General features: G+C 40.4%; 1 non-coding gene across 1 annotated transcript; it reads left to right on the forward strand.

The window, feature by feature from the left end:
* The first annotated feature begins 3,023 nt into the window (after nt 1–3,023).
* On the forward strand, nt 3,024–3,130 carry LOC121100323. Its single transcript, XR_005832076.1, has one exon. It is a non-coding gene; the product is annotated as a U6 spliceosomal RNA (small nuclear RNA).
* Nucleotides 3,131–10,120: the final 6,990 nt, after the last annotated feature.

Consider the following 10,120-nt stretch of genomic DNA (forward strand, 5'->3'; position numbering starts at 1 on the left):
TCCTTCCTTGGAGTTCTTTAGGATAAAGTGGGAAAACAAATTGGCCTGATGGGAAGTGAGTTGTGAAAAGAGTCGGCTAAAGGGGAAGACTCAGGAACCATCCCTTTTTAGAATTCCAAGAGGAAAATAAAGGTGACGAAACAGAGCCTAGACTGCTCTTTCTTGATCAAGGAGTTAGCTGGCACAGCTGACAACATTAAGCGTTACCAGGGAGAAGAAGCAGACTCACAGGTAAATCAGTAACTTGACATTTGGCTAAGGGGTCTCCAGACGTGATTCTCAACTCTAGAATGCTAGGAAGGTGGGAGGCTGTGAGCTGATAGCACTCTGAGACCCAGAAAAAGGTCTCTGAGGGTGGAGAGAGAAGCCTCGAGGCCCTCTTCCCTGACTTGAAACCACTCCAATGTACTCTTTGCTGACCACTCTTTCGCAGTGATTCCAAGATGGGTTCCAAGATTCCTTCCTGCAGTTGTTTAAAGCACTAGTTTCCTACACTCAGTTCTACCTGCTACTGCATTTCTCTGTGCCCCCCACTATCTTCTGAATCACTCTTTCCTTGACATACTCTTGAGGAGTGGGAACTTTCCCCTTCTGCAGACACTGATAGCGCTGCTGTGCTGACCAGGCATTCTGGGGTAAGGACAAGCTGAGCCACATTGCCAGGCGGTGAAAAAATGTGTTAGGATTGAGTTTTGTTATCAACCCAGAGAGTCCCACTGCTCCAAAATTCAGTAAAAACCAAAAAACAAAAAAACTTTCTTTCTGCTGTATGAAACCTGCTTTTCTCCATCTTTATTTAGATAGCGGTGAAGTACTCACAAAAGGTTCATAGAAAATTGTTAAAGAGGTGATAGATTAGTGGCTAAAAGCGGACCCAGACCACCCAGGGTCAATTTGGATAAAGCTATTGATGCTTCAGATTCTTCAGCTTTAAAATGTATATACTGCAGGGGCACCTGGGTGGCTTCATAGTTACGCATCTGACTCTCGGTTTCAGCTCAGGTCATGATCTCAGAGTTGTGAGATCGAGCCCATCGGGCTCCGCACTTAGCAGGGAGTCTGCTTGAGATTCTCTCCCTCTTCTCTCCCTCTGCCCCTCCCCCCGTTCACACTCTCTCTCTTTCTCTCTCAAAATAAAGAAGTAAAATCTTTTAAAAAAAATAAAATAAAACGCACGTAGGATTTTATAGGGTCTTGGGTTCTAATTAGAAAGAATTATTAATTAATCTATATAAATCTATATAAATCTAATTAGAAAGAATTATTAATTTATATAAATGCTTAGAAGAGTCCCTAAGTGATAGTTTGTGCTCAATAAATGTTAACCGTTATTACTTACAACTGGATGAGCTTCTCAAGGCAGGTTGTAAATTCACTGAGTTTTGTCTCCTTCACCGTGTGGTTTGTCTTCCAAGCACTGGCCTCACTTGGTTCCAAGGCCTTGGTGGATGTGGGCTGCTTTGTTCATGTAAAAGGACTTTGCCTCCAGACACCGTTGTTTCTCAGCGAGCAAATCACCCTGATTTCTTCCCAAACACCCTATCCCTAAAATACCTAGTCAGGTTGTTTAGCCTTTCCTTCTTTTAAGAGGATGGAATTATATACTTAATTTCAGTCCTTTTCTTGAGCAAGACCCAGCAGTAAGTAAACAAAGAAAGGAGATTGTAGACCGGGGCTGGATGTAGTTACTGCTACCTCCTGTCACCACTGCCTCATACCTCAAGTTTCCATCTTGGGCAGAGGGCTGGTCTTGGCTCCTGGGGAGTTTTTATACCCAAATTTGACTCTTCGATTACAATTCCTTGCAGAGTTAATTATAAACTGATATATTTGTAGAAGAATTATTAGGGACTGAGGCAGGTGAGAGGGTTTAGTGAAAGGGCAATAACTTGGGTACACTTTTGAGAGACCAGAAAATGATCGGTAAAATGTCGATCTCGTTGATTCCTTAAATCAAATACCTGGAATTATGCAAAAGGATGAAGAAAGAAAAAGTGGTAACCCTGACTTTTTCCAAAACAGGAATATACTCATCCCTTAAAGATGCATTTCTCATGATCTTGGCAAAATATCCTGTATTTGCGTTAAAAATAACAGTTAACACATAAATAATAAGGGGGGCATTCAAACACCAATTACCTAATTGGAATAATTCAAGCTGAATAGGTCTGAAATTGAAATGGGCATTGTGGCAAGTATCTTGGGTGCAGGCTTCATGTTTAGTTCTTCTCAATTACATTGTAAAAGACAAAACAAAACTAGTGTTATCTCTGACAGTGGAAGCAATGAAAAAGAACATTTGTTTCACCAAATTCCCTCCCCCCCTTTTTTTTGGATGGAAAGCATATGGATCAGTCCGTTTTATTCCTTTCAGTGTAATCATGTTACCTTTTCTAGGTGGAGTTTTCTACAGACTTATAGAGGATTTTCTTATAATAATGACTCATGCTAACTAGGTATTCACAAAATAAAGAGTAATTAGGAAAACGTTCTTTTTGCTTTTTCCTTCCCAAGTAAAAATTATCTGGCTCAAAAAGAGCAAGTCTTGTCTTTGGTTTTTCTCTTTTCTATCCTGCATATCCAAATACAGTGAGCTTGCCTTGCATTCGAATGCACAGAGGGCTCTGGAAGTTCACCTATGGCACGCAAATTATTTTGTTAGGGCGCCATCTGCTGGTGTCAAACTACCAAAGACTTATTTTTCTTAAAGATTAATGGTAAGCTTCCAATAACACTAAAGACTATGAAGTTACTTAATTCAAATAACTCTTTGTCTTTTCTCATTTATAATTACAGCATAGACTATTTTCAAATGGCTGTCTGATGCATAATTCTTTAACACTCCAATATAGTAATATAAAATGTCACTTTATTTTAAAGTTAGGAAAATGGAGGCACCAGACATAGCCCTTCACTTACTGGTTCATGACCTGTTTGGATTCAAATTTCGTTTTTTAGTTTCCATGGCTCCCTGACTTTTAAAAAAGTTCTGTTCAATTTACCCCCTTAGAAAAGCAATTTCAGTGCTCGCTTTGGCAGCACATATACTAAAATTGGAACGATACAGAGAAGATTAGCATGGCCCCTGCGTAAGCATGACACGAAAATTCATGAAGCGTTCCATATTTTAAAAAAAGAAAAGAAAAGCAATTTAATTGCCGTGTTTGTATTACATCGATTTCCACACTTAATGTATCTATTCAGTAAATTTGTTCTCTATGCCATGATATAAGGTATATGCACAATTTGATGCCATGATATAAGGTATATGCACAATTTGTTGCTTCTGTATAAAGCAAGCTTGTCACCGAGTCCTAATTATTTATGTTCAAGATCAATGCAGTTCCCAAGTATTTTTCCCAATCTACCTTCAATCGGAGGTGAGGAAAAACAACTACTCCCCCCTTCTTTTTTTAAATCTCTATCACTTACTATCTGTGTAGCCTTGAGTAAGTCTTTCAACTTTCCTGTGCCTCTTCTTCCTTATCTGTAAATTTCAGATAATAATAGTAACTATCTGATAGGTTATCTATCAGGTTACTGTGAGTGTGTTAAAGAAAGTCAGCGGTACCTGGGTGGCTCAGTCAGTTAGGCATCTGCCTTCAGCTCAGGTCATGATCTCAGGGTCCTGGGATTAAGCCCCACGCAGCGGGGAGTCTGCTTCTCCCTCTCCCTTGCACGCGTGCGCTCTCGCTCTCTCTGGAATAAATAAATAAAATCTTTAATTAAAAAAAAAGTCATAATACCTAGGGGCACCTGGGTGGTGCAGTCTGTTGGGCACCTGACTCTTGGTTTCAGTTTAGGTCATGATCTCATGATCTCCAGGTTGTAGGACTGAGGCCCCTGTGGGCTCCATGAGTACAGAGTCTGTTTAGGATTCTTTCCCTCTCCCTCTGCCCCCACCCCGTGAGTTCATGTGCGTGCGGGAGTGCTGCCTCTCTCTGTCTCTCTCTCTCAAATGAATAAATCTTTTAAAAAAGTCATACCTATAAAGTTCTTAGAACAGTGCCTGTAACATAGTAAACACACAGTAACTGTTAGCCGATTAACCATATTAATTAAGCATGTCAAATATGGATTAATATCAATTAGACGATCATTGCTTTAAGGATGATCCCCATAACTTCTGGGATCCTTAACTTCCTCCCAATTGGGAGATAGAAAGTGTATATGTGTGTTTATATTTTGGAGAATAGGGGAAGAATAATGATTTTCTTATGTTTTATTCTCACTCTATGAGCACTTAACTGGCTTGAAATCTCAACTCCCTTAAATCCTATATAAAACCTTTCATGGGGGCGCCTGGGTGGCTCAGTCATTAAGCGTCTGCCTTAGGCTCAGGGCGTGATCCCCGCATTCTGGGATCGAGCCCCACATCAGGCTCCTCCTCTGGGAGCCTGCTTCTTCCTCTCCCACTCCCCCTGCTTGTGTTCCCTCTCTCGCTGGCTGTCTCTCTCTCTCTCTCTCTGTCAAATAAATAAATAAATAAATCTTTAAAAAAAAAAAAACCTTTCATGGTCTGACTTCTACTTACTTCTCCTCCCTCATTTCTCAATATTTCATTTTCAAACTCTGTATTCCAGCCATAAAGAACTTCTTTCAGTTGCCTGAGTGAGCCATGCTTTCACTCTCTACACCTTTGTGCAAGCTCTTGTCCCTTGTGCCTGAAACCCCTTTCTGCTCCCAACCTGCTTCCAGTACCTGGCAAACACCTTCTTATCTCTCAGCTCTGCAGCTAAGAAGTTTTAAGTCAAAGATAATCCTTTCATGGGCTCCCACTACACTCAGTACTCTTTCTACCTCACCCTTAGGCCAGCACGTTTCCACAGGGTGGGGAGCGGTGGGATCCAGCATTCTCACCATTATACTCCCAGCTTCTAGAGTGGAGCAGATGCTCAGCTGGGGCTAGATTAATATTTATTTCATGGGGCGCCCTAGGTGAGCCTGTTTATTTGGGGGGAATTGAAAGAGAAGGCATGAGTTATCTCCTGCTTACAAGGTTGAATTCTATCTGAAATAGTGAACATCTTTATCCAGTTATTTCCATTAGGACACGACCAGTGTCACTCTCATTCATTAATATCTTTTTTATTCACATATTTGTATATATGTACAATTAAGTATAATAAAAAGGGATGTGACTGAGGTGTTTTCGTATGCATGTGGAAATTTAATTTTAATGTCTATGTTGGGAAATCATGAACATTATCTACTTAACAAATGTAGGTTTCATTAAAAAAATTATATGTATAACAATACATTCAATAAATATGTATTGCGTGCCTACTGTATGCCAGATACTCTTCCAGGCACCAAGCAAAGCAGACAGAAATTCCTAACCTTATAACTGAGCTCTATGTTTCTGCTTAAATTTTTCTGTATCTGTCATGAGAAGAACAGACCCTGAAAAGATAGTTCAGCACCCTGGGGCTCACAACAAGAGGAGGTGTTCCTCTCCCTGCCTCCAGAGGGAAAGGGAAGGAGTAGTTCCCTAAATTCTAGTTAGGTGATTGCATGGGGAAGGCTGCATGATGGAACCAGCAGCCTTCAGTAGAGGGTGTAGCCAGCATGCAGTGTATGTCTAGAAAGGGACCCAAGAAGTCAATTCTAAGACCCCACTTCCTCCTTCTTTTTGTTGTGTCCTTCCACTGGCTGAAGCCCAATGAAGCCAGAGGGCAGGAAGCCCAGGTGAAACAGCGCACAGGGCTCAGTCTCCCAGAGCACAGAACAAGCGCCAGGAACAGCAGAGTGAATCTGGAAGGACAATGAAAAATATGCAGCACTAACCCTGACCAAGAACTTTTTAATTATTATTTTTAGTCTCTCAATCTTTTCTAAATGCAGAGGATTTTTTCAAATAATTGGCAGATTTTGTGAAGCATGGTAGGTGCCACCTGTTGGATATGAGGGGTGATTTTTAATAAACTCATGCCATTTAAACAAATATTAACGTTTTGTATATTTGGAAGCTCTTTTCTGGTATCAAAAGGAGAGAGTTAAGTGATTTAATGTGAACAAATAAACATGTTCTAGATTGTGACTGTGAGGCTCACGTCAGAATTTTTAAAAGGAAAGAACACCAGCAGGGGTTGAAATTCTGTGACTGTGGAAGAACTAGTGATGAGGCCAATTTTGTGCAACCTTTCTAAGTGTCTCCTAGAGCCGTTGCAGAAGCAGGCCCGGCTTTGTGCTGTAGCTCATGACCTGAAAAGCAGGCCACGGTAAAGTTACACACAAATAGAAAAAGGGTTACTAAGGTCCCACGGCGCCTTTGAGGAGAGCATGATTTCTTTTAACACTGGAAGTTCAATCTGAATATACCTAAAATCCAAAGGCACAAAATGCAAGAACACTATATTAACCTTTGCATCATACCACCCATTTATCTGTCATTTGTTATATCATTTTTCTTGAAAACCTTATTAGAACTTTGCTTGGTACTATACATAGGATTTTTGCTCTCGTAAGAAGTGCTATTTCGGTCATTGATAAGTCAGGTGGATACACTTGTCATATGGTCAAATTTTTCAGAACAACTTACTCAATGACTTCTTCCTGAAACCATACCTTTGCACTCCTCTGCCCCCAGTAAATATTCATTAATTAATCTAACAGCTTGGTACTGAACACCAACGATGTTTTCCACGTTGTGAGGTTACCAGCTTGTATGACTTCCTTCTAGGAGTTAAAAATGAAAGAGTCCTTGGGAACACTAAAAACGCCTTACAGATTGGTACTGTACAATTTTCACAGCATTGTCATGTGTATTTTTGAAATTGGATGCTCATGACGTTCTTTGCAACAAGATTTTGACTTCTATAAAAAAATAAGAAAGCCAAGAACGTAAATGAGTCTCCAAAACAAATCAATATACGAATTTGGGATCGGTGGCACACCCACTCTCGGATAAACAGAGCTCCTATGATCCGCAGAAGCCCTGGCTTCTATTCTTGGCGAGTCCATAATGAGTGAGTTTTTCTGAACCTCAGCTTCATCTCCTGCGCAGCAAAGGGTTGGGCCAGATGCTTGGGTTCCCTTCCAGAGTCAAGCTTCTGTGGAATTATCTCTGCGAGTTTTGACATATTGTCCCTTTGATTTTTTCATCTTCTGGATTAAAATCTACTTGAGGGTTGAGATCTCACTGTCTAGCACAGTGCCTGCAAAAAGCGTCCAGGAAGTCAACAAATATGTGCAGGACTGAATATTTTGCTGAGCTGTTTAAGCATCACCAGGTCTCTAGAACTATTTCAAAACATTTTGTAACTTCTACAGCGTTATTTTTCAGCGGCTAGCGATGTACAAAGACGTAGGTCAATGGAGTATTTTGGATGTTTTCGAAAACTTGGCCAGGGTCAGAACTCTCCATTTGATTAGATTTCTGGAAAGAGGATTCAAGTATATTTATCTTGATTGGGGAAAAGAACATGTTTGCATCTCATATTTTTGCTAAATTTTACCTAGAAATCAGACAATTTGGTTCCTCTTTAACACCCTTTTTAAAGGTAACCCTGTGCAAGTGCTATGGACTGAATGTGTGTGTCCCGCCCAAATTCATATGTTGAAGCCCTAACACCCAGTGTGATGATACTTGGGAGTGGGGCCTTTGGAAAGTAATTAGGTTTGGATGAGGTCATGGCACCGGAGCTCCCATGATGGTACTGGTGCCTTCATAAGGGCGTGAAGAGACCAGAGCTCTCTCTCCACAGTGTAAGGACACAGCAAGAAGACGACTGTCTACAAACAAGGAAGAGGACTCTCACCAGGAACCAAACTTACCGGCATCTTGATCCTGGGCCTTCCCAGCCTCTAAGATGAGGCAGAAATAAATTTCCGTTGTTGAAGCCACTTGGTCTATGGTATTTGTGTCGTAGCAGCCCAAGCTGACAAAGACAGAGAGTAAATCTGGTTTGTACACAAACAAAACAGAATCTCATGGTTGAGAATTCAGGTTGGTAATGGATTCTTTTATAAGTATAATGAAGGAGGAGGAAATCTAACAATATAATCATAAGGAGGGACCACATGGAATACTGACACCAATAGCAGAAATTACCAACTCCAGGCAATCCACAGCCTAGATGGATTTATTCAACGGCAGAGATATTTCTAGCCCAAAGCAGAGACCTCCAGAGTTTGCCAGACTGTGACCCTCCACTGCTGGACTCAAACTTTTCCAGATTGGGAATTACATCTTATCGATCTTCTATAAATCCTTAGAGAACATGGGCTCTCTATTCATGCTGCTTTAAAAAAAAAAATTCATAAAAGTAAGAATACACTTTTTTTGTATTATCTTGATTGTATCAAGTCACACCAGGCTTGAACTCAACTCCTGTTTTATCTTCATACTCTCTACAAAGAATACACTACCTCTGTTACAAACAGTAGGTTTTCTTTAAACACCGACAAAATGAATGTGTGTATCAAGGCATGTGTGTTTGAGAAATCCTGTTAAACCAGTTCAACAAAAATATTCTTATTTTAATAATAGAATGGGCTCATCAAGATGAAGTACACCTAAGTTATATCAAGTACAACTGAATTACAGGTGATCTGGTATTGGGACAGGAACCCCTTCTTCAATTACAGCAGCTACTCGCCCATTTGTCTTGGCTTTTCTTACCTGTTTGCCTCTCTCTAACTCTTCTTTCCTCTCTTTCTCCCTTTCTTCCACATCTTTCCATGTTCTTTCTAGTTGCTTAAGTTACATGGTGGGTTTCCTTTCAATACATACTGTGAGTTTATTGTTTCCTGGGATTTACAAGGGTTTTATCACTGGTATTCCAAACCTCCTAAAACATTTCCCCAATTATAATACTATCGTAGCAGGACACAATTTCTCTGAGGTCCCAGAAAACTTCACCTTTGACTAAAAACACTTGAGCCTAATTCCAGACCCCAGTTCACATCAACCCTCTGTGGTGAAAGGTCATGTCTCCAGCCCAGACTTTGGGATTATCGTGTCTACACAAGCAGAACTTCTACATTCCTAAGTGAGTGGTTCATTCTAGCAAGGGAAGAACTTAGTATCTGGAACTGGTAATTCTTAACCTTTAAGGGCACTATCTTATCCTGCTCTCATTGACCCTAAACAATGAAATATTTTCATTAACAAAATAAAACCACGCCAGGTCAAGTAGGCACTGTTCTTCCAGCTCCTCTCATGAGGTTAACTACCACCAAGGGACTGCAATGTGCCCATTACCTCATTCTCAATCTATCTTGGTTTTTCTGCTTTTCTCTGAAAATTTTACATCTCCCATCTCTCTCTCTGTCTTTGGCCGTTCCATGAAAGGCTTGGTCCTGAACTCTAGCTCCCAATTTTCTGGTCTTCGGTTGCTTGATGCCTATAGTTTGTAAGATGATTTAAATAAATAAATTAGGGTTAAGAAAGAAAGAAAGAAAGAAAGAAGAGAAAAGAAAAGAAAAGAAAAGAAAAGAAAAGAAAAGAAAAGAAAGAAAAAGAAAAAGAAACTGCAGTGAAGAGGAATTCTGGAAGGAAAAGACCTGAATTCCAAACCTGGTTATGCAGCATTCTATCTTTACATGACTCCTTTGATCTTCAGCTCCTCCTTTGCAAAATGAAGCAAAGCTATAATGCAGTTTCTTTGTGAATATGTGAGGTAGAGCACAGACCAGCTCCAGCAGAGTATGTAGCATGTAGCAGACAGATAGCCAATAGCATCTATTGCTATTACTATTCTAAATTAAATTCAGTAAAGAATATTTAAGTTGGGGCACCTGGGTGGCTCAGTCAGTTAAGCGTCTGCCTTTGGCTCAGGTCATGATCCCAAGGTCCTGGGATCAAGCCCCGCATCAGGCTCCCCGCTCAGCGGGAAACCTGCTTCTCCTGCTCCCATTTCCCAGCTTGTGTTCCCTCTCTCACTCTCTCTCTCTGTCAAATAAATAAATAAAATCTTTAAAGAAAGGAAAAAGAAAGAATATTTAAGTAAATTCTGATGAGTGTATTCATCAGACTACCAAGAGCGTATTTCGTAAGCTCTAAGAAAGTCACTTAAATACTTTCCATAAAAAAACAAACTGCATCCACCATTTAACAATTGTCTCTACTGTCCAGATGGCAGGAATATATGGCCTTGTCTTGTTTGCCTATGCATTT

Source organism: Ursus maritimus, unplaced genomic scaffold, assembly GCF_017311325.1.
Source record: "Ursus maritimus isolate PB19 unplaced genomic scaffold, ASM1731132v1 scaffold_36, whole genome shotgun sequence".
Lineage (NCBI taxonomy): Eukaryota > Metazoa > Chordata > Mammalia > Carnivora > Ursidae > Ursus > Ursus maritimus.